Here is a 15,258-nt window from a genome sequence, read left to right as displayed (position 1 = left end):
CAAGCAAAATAGAAACATGTTCACAAAAAGAGTTGTAGAAGAATGTTCACAGCAGGGGCGCCTGGGTGGCTCAGTGGGCTAAGCCTCTGCCTTTAGCTCGGGTCATGATCCCAGGGGCCTGGGATCGAGACCCGCATCAGGCTCTCTGCTCAGCAGGGAGCCTGCTCCCCTCTCTCTCTCTGCCTGCCTCTCTGCCTACTTGTGATCTCTCTCTGTCAAATGAATAAATACAATTAAAAAAAAAAAAGAATGTTCACAGCAACTTTTTTTTCACAATAGCCCCAAACTACAACCTCAATCTTCAACAGGAGAATGAGTGAACGGATTGTAGTGTAGCCATACAGCAGAACACAAAACAGCAACGAAAGGAACAATATTAATAGGAGCAAAAACACAGACAACCCTCACAAACGTTATGTGGAACAAAAGAAGCTGGCAAGGAAAAGAGTCCATACCGGGTAATTCCTTGTATCTGAAATTCTAGGAAACGCCAATCTAACCCAAAGCAGCAGAGAGGGCAGATTAGGGGCTCCTGGGGCCAGGTGGGGATAGATTGATTACAAAACGGAACAAGGAAACTTTTAGAGTGATGGAAACGATATGTATTGTGATAGAGGTTACACAAGTAAACACATTTGTCGAAACTCATAAAATGATGCTCCTACATGAGTACACCGCATTATATGTAAATTCCGTCTCCATAAAGTTGATCCAACCCACACACACAAGGTGAGTGCCTACTTATTAGCCTGGCACATTATCTGTCTGTTTCTCTCTGTATTTTCTAGGCAATAGCTGGCAAGTAATAATTTCTCACCTGCTCCCTTGTTTTTTCCCCTACCCCTAACCCCAAAGAGAAGTGTGACACCCAAAACTTCTAACTTTTGAGGCTGACTTCATCACCTCAGCCCTCACCACAGAAATGTTCATCTACATTTTACAGAGAACACAGGTCCAGTGTGGCGAAGTCAGCACAAGTGCTTTCCCTGCAGGCCTCTTTGGTGAATTGAGGGGAGTCCCTCAAAGCCCCCGAAGTTTCTTTCCTCTGCCAGCTAATGCCTGAAATTCTTGGTCTGAGAGTCATCCTTTTGGTGTCAGGACTTTAGGAGCCTGGGGAGGGAGGTTATCCCAGTTTTGTTGAGTTCAGTCCCCAGTGAATGTTACATGCAACAAACGGGCCCCACAGAGACTGGGGACAGAGGTGAATGACATCCAGGCCCTGCCACTGAAGCACCCACAGTCTTGGCTGAGTGGTCTTGGTACAGTGGGCCTGAGATGGCCAGGAACTTGCTGGAAACAGAGACTTATGAGTCCCTAGGAGGTTCTTCTTTGGGTGGGGCGTTGTTAGTCTGATGCAGACCATCTTTGAGAAACGGTGGCTGGGACGGAAGAAATACTGAAACCATTTAGAATAAAATATGGCTGAAATTGTTCCAAATTTGACGAATGCACCGCAAGCAGGATAAATACACAAGAAATTTCACCACGGCACAACTTGTTAAGAAACAAAAGCCAAAAAACAAAAACAGTGATCTAGAGAAACTTGGTTCCCGGGATTTAAGAGAAAGCTTTTGCAGGGTGGACGGTGTTGGCAGAAAGTCCCAGAAGTGGGTGAGAAGGGCAAAATAGGGGGGAAGGTGAACCTGAGAGTTTAAAGAGAGCTGTCAAGGTCTTCTCGGTTTGCAACCAGCTGGGCCTGGCATGGGAAAGGGCCCAGGCTCTATGTTTTTTTGTTTTGTTTTGTTTTGTTTTTAAAGATTTTATTTATTTATTTGACAGAGAGAGAGATCACTAGTAGGCAGAGAGGCAGGCAGAGGGAGAGGGGGAAGCAGGCTTCCTGCTGAGCAGAGAGCCCGATGTGGGGCTCGATGCCAGGGCTCTGAGATCACGACCTAGGCTGGAAGGCAGAGGCTCAACCCACTGAGCCACCCGGGTGCGCCAGGCTCTGTGTTACAAGATAATCCTCTCTCCACTTTCCCCTTTGCTGGGAAGAGCCAGATTGTTATGCTGTCCCAACCTTGTTCTTAGAGATCTTTGGGCTGTCACTGCACAGCTAGATGCTGCTCTGACCCTGTCCTGCAAACAGCCAGGGGTATTTCCCAAGCCTGGGTGCATGCAGGACTAGGAGCTGGCTACCCCCGAGGAGACACGGAGGCACCAATGACTACTCTCTGGGGACCTAACTCTGATGCCTGGAACCTGGCTGACCCTCAAACTGAAATTGGCCTTGTGCCCCGTGAACTCCCAGAAAGTATTTACTCAGGTTTCTTTGCAGCTTTGCTTCCCTGTCCAGGCCCAACAAGCACGAATCAGAATGAATCATATCCCAAGAAGCCAGCGTAACAGCATAGGGTCCTATGTGGGCAGAAGAGAAAGAGGGGAGACTGACTTAAGCATTTGGTGGGTGAAGAGGGCATGGATTAGGTCAACAGGAACCACATCCTGGGGGAGAACTCTGTACTAGAGACAGGTAGCATCGAAGGCCAAATCTTGTGGCCTAAGAGAGGGATAACCCAGCAAAGTTGGCATCCTTAGGAAGACCCTTGACTATGATATGCATATTAGCTAATGTCCACCAGGTACTTATTGGAAGTTGGGCCATGTTCTAGATGCTTTATGTGTCTTCACTAATTCAATCTTCAAAAACAGACTAAGGAAATTATAGCACAGAGAAGGTAAATGATCTGACAAGCCAGCAAGTGTCAGAGCTGTGTCTCTTCCCCTAAGCTCCTCCACCTTTCAGAAGTGAGCATAGGGAAACTGAAAATGTTAGTTGGTGATGGTTACCAACCTGCCTGGTGGTCTCACCTCCCACCACATCTCTCTTGCCCCTGCTTGGCTGCCCAACTCTTCCTACCACCAAACCTGGGGGTCCAAGCATGTCCTTCTCCTTTTTCTCCAGTTATCAAAATCTTTCAAGACTCAATTCAAACCTCACCTCTTCCAGAAAACCCTCACAGACATCCCTGGTTGGAACAACTCTGTCCCTGGCTGGTGTACTGAGATAGGATGTTCTTTCAGCATCAGCCATAATTCACTTGGCATTAGGTCACTTAGTGGATCTGGCTTCCTGGCAGCTTAAGCACAGAGATCGCTCAATATGAGCCAACACCTGCCTGTGTCATGGGTAAGTGGGTCATTAGAAGGTCTTGAGGACCTCTCTCTTCACTGACTTGAAAAAACTTAGGCTTGGAGGGGCGCCTGGGTGGCTTAGTGGGTTAAGCCGCTGCCTTCGGCTCAGGTCATGATCTCAGGGTCCTGGGATCGAGCCCCGCGTCGGGCTCTCTGCTCAGCAGGGAGCCTGCTTCCCTCTCTCTCTCTCTCTCTCTGCCTGCCTCTCCATCTGCTTGTGATTTCTCTCTGTAAAATAAATAAATAAAATCTTAAAAACAAAAAAAAAAAACTTAGGCTTGGAAATCTATATAAATTCCATGTAAAAGGCAAGAAGATAAAATGAAAATAGGATGTATGGGATTTTACTCTCAAAATCTATTTTTAAGGGATGCCTGGGTGGCTCAGTTGGTTAAGCTTCTGCCTTCACCTCAGGTCATGATCCCAGGGTTTTGGGATAGAGCCCCGCTTTGGGCTCCATGTTCAGTGGGGAGCCTGCTTCTCTCTTTCCCTCTGCCACAGCCCGCCCCCCCCGCTTGTGCTCTCTTTCTCCCTCTGCCAGATGAATAAAAAAAAATTTTTAATCTTTATAAAATCTATTTTAAAAAATTTTTTTCTGGGGCGTCTAGGTGGCTCAGTTGTTAAATGTCTGCTCAGGTCATGATCCCAGGGTCCTGCGATCGAGCCCCACTTGGGCTCCCTGCTCAGAGGGGAGCCTGCTCTTCCCTCTCTCCTCCTGCTTGTGTTCCCTCTCTCACTGTGTCTCTCTCTCTGTCAAATAAATAAATAATCTTAAAAAAATTTTTTTTCTATATCCTCTGAAATAAAATAGCTTTGGCATAGCAGACATCTTACATGAATGAAGATGAGCCCTACTTCACTGCATTAAATTTTAATGAGTTCATTCATTCATTCATCAAACATTAAATGAATCTGGTTGCTCAAAGCTACATAAGTTGGCAAATATGTAAGACAGGGAATGAAGCAGCATAGTGCAGGGCTGAACTGTACAGACTCTTTGGCTGAAATGGCTGTGTGTAAATCTCACTCTACCACTTATTAGACATACCACTTTATTATTTTTTTAATTTTTAATATTTTATTTATTTTTGCAAGAGAGCATGCGAGCACATGCACATAAGTGAGGGGGGAGGGTCAAAAGGAGAAGCAGGCTCCCCACCCAGCAGAGAGCCTTAATTCCAGGACCCCAGGATCATGACCTGAGCAAAAGACAGACACTTCACTGACTAAGGCCCTCAGGCATGCCACTTTAGGTAAAGAAGTCACTTAAACTCTCTGTGTATCTGCTTTCCTATAAGCACCTATAAGATGGAAATTATAATTACAGTATCTATCAAGGTTGTGAGGATTAAATGAGCTAATGTGTACTAATAAATATAATTATCTGTTTATATGTAATATATAAATCAATCAGAAGTTGTGCCTGCTATGTAGAAATGTTGGCTTTTAAGTCATTATTTGTCAGCATTATGTTAAAGTGTTTTTTTTTTGTTGTTGTTTTGTTTTGTTTTGTTTTTAGAGAGGGGGGTGAGGGGCAGAGGGAGAGGGAGAGAGAGAATCTCAAGCAAGCTCCATGCCTAGTGCATAGCCTGACACAGGGCTTAATCCCACAACCTTGAGATCATGGCCTGAGCTGAAATCAAGAGTTGGATGCTTCACCGACTGAGCTATCCAGGTGCCCCTAAAATGTGTTCTAAGAGCGAATGAGAAAGGACCTCTTAGTCTAGAAAGATAAAGGTCAAGGAGGGGACAGGCATTCCAGGCAATAGGAACAGCACATACAAAGCCTCAGATGTGTATACCAGCATGGCCAGTTAGGGGAACAGGGAGGCTGGGACCTAGTGTGTAGCTGAGGACAGGCTGAGATGGGCAGGGGTCACACGTGCTGTGCACAAAGCTCTGGCTCTCCCATGTCAGGCATTCGGACCTCTGTTCTGATGGTGATGGTGAGCCAGTGAAGGGCTCTCAGTTACAGATCAGTTGTGTGTCTGAGGCAGCTGGTTCTGGCAGCAGAGTGAGGGATGATACAAGGCTGGAGGTGAGACCCCTCTCCCCTAATCAAAAGCCCCTGGAGGGAGGTGGTAAGAGATACTGAAACCATGGCAGTAAGCGCTGAAAGGAGAGAATGCATGAGAAGGATGGAACAAGAATCACCCAGGGGACAGGCGACTGACTGGATAGGGTAGGGGAGGACAGACCTGGGGTGGCCCCCAGCTCCACTCTCCGGGCTGTTCCGCCCATGTGGTAGTTCCATGAGACCCAGGCACACATGCACTCTTAGAAGATAGTTGCTGTGTCTTATTCATTTCTATATCTACCCACTCACCCTCCCCAGCCATCCCAGCACCTTGCTAGGCCCATGCTGTGTGCCCAGTGACTCCAGCTGAATTGGGCTTCATGGAATCCAAGCTTGTTCCCTGCCTAACCCCTAGGTTGGGTAATTGTATCAAATGCAACCACTCTGCCTCACCATTCTCTGGATTGCTGCTGCGCTGCCCTGGAAGTGGCCAAGAGAAGCGCCCCCCAACCCCTCACGTGAGGTCCTAGGCTAGCCTGCCTAGGACCCTGCTGTCAGGCCCAGAGGTGCCACATCAACCTTGGGCCTGGGCCCTCTTCAAAGCCTTCCTACCTCTCTGTGGGAAGAGACTATGAGCCTAAGACCCCTGCAGCAACGGGAAGAATGGGTGGAATGGAGGCAAGGGCCTGCCAGTGAAAGCAATGAGATCAGCCTCACATCTTCCGGTCGGTCCCGCAAAACGATGGCTACTTGGAGACATTTGTTCACATAAGTGATGGAAACCTTACCCCCCCCCTCCCGCTCCGGGCCCCCATTCCTGTCAGCCAGCCAAGCAAGGTGCTGCCCATAGAGAACCCACCACGCCTCAGCTACCCATAGAGTCATTCATCAGTAAGAGAAATTAAGACAAAAGAGCCTAGTTTGGGAGAAGTACAGAGGCAGCCAGAAGCCAACAATGGAGCACTGTCCTCACCCCACATTGCCCTGGAGGATCCTCCGTTGGCAAGTATGAGCTGGCTCACCTGAGAGAGGAAGGTGGCGAGGAGCCCATGTGGGCACCACGGCCTGCCCACGCATTCACTCATATTACCCATGTCTACACCCACGTGTATGCACGGGCTGTGTGTGTGTGTGTCTGCATGTGTGTGTGTGTGCGCGCGTGTACATGGGTGTCCGCGTCCCTTCCATGTACGCATGCGTAATAAATCTATGCGCATGTGCCGTGCGGCCCAGGGCAGGGGCAGGGGAGCAGAGGGTTGCATCTTTGCAAAGCTGCTAGTCTCTCCGAGGGCAGGTAGGTAGGAGTGGGTTTGGGTGTGGTTGTGGGAACAGGAGAGGTATGTTTGTTGTGAGGGAGGATTTCTTCCCAGGTGTTTGTGAAGGAGGACGGGACTGATGAGGTGGGGCAGCCGTTCTTCCGGCAGAGGCCCTGGTTGTCCTCGTGCTTCCGGGGATCACCTCCCAGGGTGATCTACCACCCCAGGGTGGCTACCTTTGCCCGAAGTGCCCCAGTGTGATGCCCCAGGTGGGGCTATCTGCCTAGCAGGAAGGCACAATCTCTTAGAGACTCTGAGGAAGGATGAGCTCCATCTTGGGAAGTTGAAAAAGGTGCATTGGAAGGGGGGCTTGTGGGGGGGAATTCACCCCACTCTTCCAGGGGTGGCTGACAAAAACAAAAGCCTTCCTGGCAGAGAGGCCCTGCCCTAGGGTGGGAGGGTTGCAGCATGAGGAAGGCTCTGTCTGTTCTGATAGCAGAGACATAGGGCCACCGCGCTCAATAGATCCCAGATGCTGTGGGGGCCTCAGGGGGCAGCATGTGAATTAGGTCACAGATGACTGGGAGAATGTCAGAGGAAAAGGGGGAAGGGGCATTTCAACCCGAGCAAGCGCAAGCGAAGCCACTGAGGTGGGGAAATGCTGGGTACATTCGAGAAAGCAAGAAAACAAGAGCTGAAGGAAATGTAAATCTCTTCTGGAGGCTGCCTTCCTCCTGGATATGGGAGAAAACTGGGGCCCAGAGAAAGGAAGTGCTTCTAAGACTTAGAAGCAGAAATGAGGTCTCCTGACTTCCAGGTCAGTGCTCTTTCTGCTACTCCAGAAAGCCTGCGGGGAAGAAAACCAGGGAGTGTCAGGCTGCTGATTTTGCTTCCTTCACTTTCTCATCCCCAGTAGGGAGGCCCTGATCCTTGCCTCCCTTTGTCAGCAGCTTGCTGTGTGATACAGCACAAGTCACTTTGCCTCTCTGAGCCCTTGATCTCCAATGTCAAGGGGGTGAAAGGACTTGCCTCAGCTGGGAATGCTACCTGTCACTCCCTGTGGACCGACGTTTATCTTAGTCATCCTCCTTTCTTCAGTGCTGAACAGAAGCTCAAATAAGTGTTTGTTTTTGTGGTTTGTTTTTTTTTTTTTATTTACTTACTTATTTGACAGAGAGAGACACAGCGAGAGAGGGAACACAAGCAGGGTGAGTGGGAGAGGGAGAAGCAGGCTCCCCGAAGAGCAGAGAGCCCAAAGCAGAGTTCAATACCAGGACCCTGGGATCATGACCTGAGCCAAAGGAAGATGCTTAACAATGGAGCCACCCAGGCACCCCTCAAATCACTGTTTTTAAATGAAGGAAGGAAAGAATGATGAGCTCCATGACTCTGGTACCACCCTACCTTGAGAGCCTCAGCCTCTCCCTGGACAGGACATAGAGTGAAGAAGGCAAAAGACTGTGGAAGGGAGAACAAGAGAGATAAACAATCTGGCCACATGGAGGCCCTGACTTCTCCCTGTCCCTGGGCGGATGCCCTTGAGAGCACCCTTCCTTGCAGCCTTGGCCTTGCTGAAAACTGCTGTAGTGGGGGGACTGGGGGAGGGGCAAGGACTTCATAAGGAATAAGGGGCTGGATGGACCCAGGAGGAGCCCTGGCAGGCCTCTCCCTCACTCCTGCTTCACTCTGTCTGCTCTGATAAGTATCCCCAGACCTCCTGTTCCAATCCTGAGAGGTTGGGCTGGCCCTGGAATCTACAGTTTCCCATGCCAGTGATTCCTTGTTTTTTTTTTCAAATAGAAATAACCCTTCTATTTTGAGACCCCCTTTTCATGTTAAAGATTGTATTGCCCACTTCCCTCTTCTATGATAGCAGCTGTATTTTTTTTTTTTTAATTTCTTACAACCTTCTAAAGCACAAATATGTGTGCATACACAAAACCAACCTGTGGTGTAGAAATCAGATAGAACTTGCCCCCCCGGAGGTGGGGACTGGCTAGGAGGGGGAACAAGAGAATACAGGGGTATGGAAAATGTTCAAAATCTTGATTTAGATGATGGTTGCTCAGGTCTATACACTTGTCAAAATTCATCAAGCTGTAAACTTAAGATTTGTACTCTTAACTGTATGTAGATTATTCCTCAATAAAGTAATGCTAGCATCTAAAGGACACATATTCTGGCTGGTTTAGTCAGTAGATCATGGGACTCTTTTTTTTTTTTTTTTAAGATTTTATTTATTTATTTGACAGAGATCACAAGTAAGCGAAGAGGCAGGCAGAGAGAGAGGAGGAAGCAGGCTCCCCGCTGAGCAGAAAGCCCGATGTGGGGCTCGATCCCAGGACCTAAGCCAAAGGCAGAGGCTTAACCCACTGAGCCACCCAGGTGCCCCTAGATCATGGGACTCTTGATTTCAGGGTGATGAGTTCAAGCCCCACAATTGGGTGTGAAGCCTACTTAAAAAAAATTTTTTTTATTAAAAGACACAGATACAGAGAAATATGTAAAACAGACATGCTCAGTTTAATGAATTATAAAGCAAGCACCCATGTGAACATCACCCAGAATGCTTGGAACCCCCATGTAGTCCACAGTGCTGACTGGAACCAAGTGGCACCCCTTGGGCCCCAGCACCCACAGATTGGGCATCTTGGCTGCACACACTGTGCACTTCCTGCTCCCCAGATGCAGGGGGACACAGAGACAGAGATGGGGTGGAACCCATGGGTTTTGGAACTTAGAATTTCCCATCAGTGCAACCCCAAGCTTGACTACAGCTCCCGTTCTGGTGAGCTGAAGGAACAGAAAACACACCCATTTCCCCTTTCTGGGAGGGGGGTTTCCGCACTGGCCTCCCCAGGCCAAGTCTTGGCTGGGGGATGGGGGATGTCCCCAGTGAAAGTCAAGGAGAAATGTGCCTTCCCTGCATCCATGCTAAAAATAATCCCAGGCGGTGCTGCTGCCACCGAGCAGCAGGAAGGACAGAATCATGTTTTGCTTTAAACGTAGAAGCAGCTCAGCAGTTGGGGGTGAGGGAGGGGTGGGAGAAGGAGGCTGGGGATCTGAGAACCCTGGCAGTGCTCTCCCCACCCCCACCTCCCAGCTGCAGCTGGTCCTCTTAGGGGTGCCTGGAAGGGGGTTGTGAGTGTGAATTGTGTGTGTGTGTGTGTGTGTGTGTGTGTGTGAGAGAGAGAGAGAGAGAGAGAGTGTGTGTGTGTGTGTGTGTGTGTGGTGACAGGGCCTCCCAGCAGAGCAGGAAGCTGGGGAAGATGGGTGGGGAGGGGTCTCTCTCCTGCTAACTGGAACATGTAGGCTGGAAGGGCAGGGGTCACGTACTCCACGGGGTCCCAACCTCCTCTGAGAAGAGCTCTGTCCCAGCAGCCCACACCGGGCTCCCTCTGCGGGGGGTGGGGTGGGCCTATCCTCCTGCCGGTGTGGCGCCTGCCCCTTGGGGGCTCCTGGCACACACAGGGCTGAAGACTGTCACTTCCCGGTCCCCGGCTCTGTCTGGCTTCTGCTCTGCCCAAAGAGATGGGGAGGTCCTCAAGGGCGGGTGTGGTCCAGTGGCGAGGAATTTCCCTGGAAACGGGAAGTACAAGAAGTGTCAGTGTGGGATCCCAGCTCAAGGAGTAAGCGGCTGAGCACAGGCGAAGGGCATCCCTGGTCGCCCTCTCCTGCTCTCCCACTGACCACAGCTCCCCTGGCTGTCTGAGGCATCAGAGGCTTCACGTGGCCACAGGACCATTTGACAGGTGACCTCAGTTTCCAAAGGTAACAATAAAAAACTATCATGAATTGAATGAAATTAATGTGTGTCGTGTTCCAGGCATTGTACTGCCTTACATGGATTATCTTATTTAATCCTCTCAGCAAGACTGTGTTACTGAAATTATTACTCTGCCTATTTACAGATGATGACACTGAAGCTTATGGTGATAAAGTGCTTGTCCTAGGATCCCACTGGTAGTACATGGCAGAGACAGGGCTCAAAGTCGTGATTTGGAACAGAGAATGCCCATGATGAATGTCCAGAGAACAATGAGAAACATTTTTGGAAATTGGACCTTCCCAAATATTTTAGGACACATGGTTACTGTACTTGATACTTTGGTTAAAACACACACACACACACACACACACACACACACACACACAGTGGCTTTAGAGACAAAATTTTTACCACCAGTTATGCCTTGGCCAAGAAATGTAACCATTCTGAGCCTCAGTCTCAATCTCTACAAAATGGGTACAATAATCCTTGTATAGAATTGCTGTAGAGTAATAAAGTTGAATCAGCGTTTTTTCTTTTTTCTTTTTCTTTTTTTTTTTTAAAGATTTTATTTATTTATTTGACAGACAGAGATCACAGGTAGGCAGAGAGGCAGGCAGAGAGAGGAAGGGAAGCAGACTCCCCGCTGAGCAGAGAGCCCGATGCGGGGCTCGATCCCAGGACGGGGCTCCATCCCAGGACCGTGGGATCATAACCTGAGCCGAAGGCAGAGGCTTTAACCCACTGAGCCCCCCAGGCGCCCCCCAGTGTTTTTTCTAAACCTGGAAAAATCTAAGCTCCTTACTGTCTCAGGGCCTTTGCATGTGCTGTTTCCTGTGCCGGGAATCTTCAGCCCCAGATGTTCATATACCAGTTTGTTCTTGTCATCTCAGTCTCAGCTCAAATGTAACCTTCTTTAGCGCAGCCTTCCCTGACTACCCAAACTACCCCATTACCCCCAACTGCAACACTCTGTTTTTACAATCTGAAATTATCTTGCTAATTTATTTGTTTCATTTGTTTTTCTGTTTATGGCCTATCCTCTGTTTCCAACTGCCAAGTATGTAAGTTTCTTGAGAGCTGGGATCTCTGTAGGGTTTAAGGACCCATTCCCAATGCTCAAAGCAGCACTTGGCAAACATCAGAGCTTCCTAAATATTTATGAATGAATGAATGAATGAATGAATGATTGTGCTTTAAAACCAACATTATTCTGTCTGTCAAATAAATTAATTAAATTTAATTTAATTTAAAAACCAGCATTATTTTCCAGTGTCTGACTCTCTCACAGGCCTCACTAAGCCAAAGGGCAGTAAATGTGGGGTGGTTTTTTTTTTTTAAGGTTTTATTTATTTATTTGACAGAAACAGACACAGTGAGAGAGGGAACACAAGCAGGGGGAGTAGGAGAGGGAGAAGCAGTCTTCCCACTGAGCAGGGAGCCCAATGCGGGGTTTGATCCCAGGACCCTGGGATCATGACCTGAGGCAAAGGCAGGCGCTTAACGACTGAGCCACCCAGGCTCCCCAATAAATGTGGGTTACTGAGGGCTCGAGAGAGGGTTTTGGGCCTGGCCCAGGCCCAGCTCTGGAGCTCCCAGGCTGCAGGGAGCCATGAGGCTGCTTGGGCTTCCGGCTACTCCAGGATAAAGGTCAATCCTTTTACTAGAACATGAGGTTCTGCACCATCTGGGCCTGCCTGTCTCTGGCCTCGTCTCCCTGGGTTCCTCAACCTGTACTCCATGTCCAGGCCAGACCAAACAACTCAAAGTGCCCACTGGAAAACACAGTCTGCTTCACACCAGTGTACCTTTATAGACACTACTTCTACCTGGAACACTCTGCACGCTGGCTCTGCCTGGCTAACTCCTCTCAGATCAGAGGGGTCTTCCCTGACCCCTCTGGCCACACCCAGTCCCCAGCTTCCCAGGCAGTGTAATGATCTATTTTTGTTCAGCTTCCCAAGTAGCCCAGAGATCTCTTGAGGGCAGTGACTAGGTTTGGTGCACCCCAGGATGAAGCATGGTGCCTGCTGCATGCAGTAGGTGATTAATAGATGCTCAGACACAGCTTTTAGACTTCGGGTCCTAGGAATTAAAAGAATTCCTGGAGCACAGAGTAGGTGCTCATTAAGTAACTCATTAATGCATGAAGCTTGGCAGTCTGACACTGGCAGAAGGTGGAGGAAAGGGGTAAGGTAGGGTTAGGAATGGCTTCCTTGGAAACAAGTCAGTGTCAGAGGGGACCCTAGGACACTTCCCGGAGAATGAACACGTAAACAACAAAAATGAAAAGCAAACACAGATGGATGAAGGCATATAAACAGGGCTTTCAGCAAAGACAGAGAGAAGGATGAAAGAGGAAGAACTGGGCTCTGAGGGGACAAAATGTGCCCATGAGAGCCACAGAAGACAGGAAGCCAGAGACTGGGACAGGCCAACTCGCTACAGGATGTCTGGTGCCCTTGCTTCAGCCTCTGGGGGTAGATAAGGGTGGTGCGGGCAATGTGGTGCTCTGGTCCCTTCCCCCGGTTGTAGGGCTGGATGAAAGGACACATGTCACGAGATTTTGGGGACATCTTGAGAAACTCTTCCTCTCTTAGCTCAGAAGAGGCCCTGTGTTATGAAACACGGCACCCAAGATATCACAGTCACAAACCTAGCTTCTTGCCCTTGGGTGAGCAACTGAGCCACTCTTGCCTGTTTGCCCATCAGGAAGGCAAGTACTCTTCTTACTTTAGAGGAATGTTAAGATCACACTGAGTTAGGACATGTCAGGGAAATGTACACAGTCCAATACAAATGGCAGGGATTGACCTAACAGTGGTGATTTCTCCCGAAGTCCAACTGTGCATGGGTCCTAAGAGAGGAACCTAAGTTCACATGCCCCTATGTCACTGAGTGCCGCAGACAGACCCAAGTTCAGAGACTCAGCCTCTGGTTTTTTGGATTCGATACCAGATCAATTCGACAAGGCAAAGTTTATTCCCAGGTGAGGGGATGAGTGGCGGTGGCATGCATGCCAGCTGGCTGAGAGACAACTAAGGATGCCCTCAGCCAGCAAACCTGACCATCCAGCTCCACCACTGAGTGTCCTCTGGGGCCTCTACACCTCAGCCTGTCAAATGGGCTGAAAACAGTTTTCTGGCTGTCAGATTATACCGCAAGGCATATGAACTCCAAGGAGGCAGAGTTCCTGGAATCATTTGAGGACCAAAGGAATAAGACTCTGAGAAATGGAGGATTTACAATTTAGACACATGATCTAAGCAATCTGGCAGAACATTCAGAAATACTAGCACTGATGGTAGAATTAAACGTGAATCCTAGCTCTGTCACTTCTCTGAGCCTCAGTTTCCTTAAGTGTCAAAGGATGCTAACAATAGCGTCCACCTCCCAGAGCTGTTGCAGAGAGTAAATGAGCATGTGTGTATAAAGCCCTGAGCCCAATGCTTGGTCCTCAGTAGCAATCGATATTCACTATTATTATATCGAATATAATTATATTATATCAAATATAATATAATTAATTAATGTATTTAATTAATTATATATTATAATCAATTATATTTCTATAATCAATATATTTAATGATTAACATAATATAATATAATTATATTATATCGATTATAATTATTATATCAAATATTCTATATTATAATATCACAAGCTACCGGGGGAGGAAGGCCAGATCAATCTCTGAACATTGAAGCCACTTTGAGGAAGTTAAACTGGTCATGACTCAGAAAATCATTAAGTCACCAAGTGTCAAATTCCATTTTGCAGCTTCTATTAGGAATGTGTGATTCTTGGGTTGGGGGGGGAGGATTCCGATTCCCTGCCCACCCCACCTCTGCTGTGTTCTCTATGACTGATGGGGGAGGATCATGGATTAAGAGGTCTGCCAAGCTTTGGGGGAGGCAACATAAATAGAGCCTGTTGCTCACTTGTCCAGCCAGGCTCAAGAATATTTCTGAAGTGCTTGGGTAAACAAGAGGGGCAAGGAGTGGAGGATCAACCTCAAGGCCCCAGAGAACCATCAGACCCAAACTGGAGGGTCCATGACCTCGGAGGCTGTTGCAGGGCTGGGTGATAGGAGAGAGAACAGGGACTGGGGCTTTTACCCTTTTGGAGTCAGACTTCTGTCCTCCAGGGTGTTCTCTGCTCCCCACTCCACCCTCTCACAAGAGTTTAGAACCTAAGGACTGACTCATGGTGGGGTGCAGGGCCCAGGTGGGAGGTGGGCAGATGAGAGCAGGGGTGACTGACTGCCAGCAGGATGCCACAGCTGAAGAAGGAAGTATAAATATAAAGCAGCCGGTGTAGGACTGGACAGAGGCCATATGAAACACACGGTACATTCCGGCCCCAGCGTAACAAACTGTACCAGCCTTTTGGAGAGCTGGGAGCACTGTGGAGGGGAGGGAAGAGAAGCAGAGGTTCCTTCGAGGTTGGCCCTGCCTCCTCCTCCCCCACTTCTCCCACAGCTCAGGCACCACAGGGAAAGTCCCGATGTTCCTTTTGCAACCACAGGAAACCTACTATCCCGGCTCACACTCTGTACCCAGTGTTCCTCTCAGCAGCTCCAGACAGGGAGGGAGCCGTGAGTGGGGGAGGGTGAGAGGGCTAGCGGGGGCGGGGGGGGGGGGTGTGGATGTAGGCAGCCACAGCAGCCCAGGTAACATGAGGGAGGTGGCCCTCATCACTGGGAACACTAACTCACAGAGTCCAGCCTGTAAGCGTTAAGCGCTGCAAGGTCCAGATGGCAGTGAGGTGTAGGGAAGGGAGTGTCTTGCCCAAGATCACACAGGCAGCTGTTCACCGGGGTGGGACCAGAGTGCATCCAGAGCTGGGCAGTGCTGGGCAGCTCTCTTGGGTGTACTGTGCAGGCGTGGCAGGCCAGGGAACAGGCAGTGCCTGGGAATGGAGGGTGGGGAGCCCAGATCCCAGACTGCCTCTGTGCTCTGGTTAGCTCTGGGCAAGTCTGGCTTGGGTACCAGCCCCTCCACTCCTTCCAAACCTACCCTCCTCCCCCATCGAAATATTAGAGATAATGCATGGAAAGTGGCTAGCATGGAGGCTGGCTT

Source organism: Mustela nivalis, assembly GCF_964662115.1.
Source record: "Mustela nivalis genome assembly, chromosome: 5".
NCBI lineage: Eukaryota > Metazoa > Chordata > Mammalia > Carnivora > Mustelidae > Mustela > Mustela nivalis.
This window is presented reverse-complemented; position numbering follows the sequence as displayed.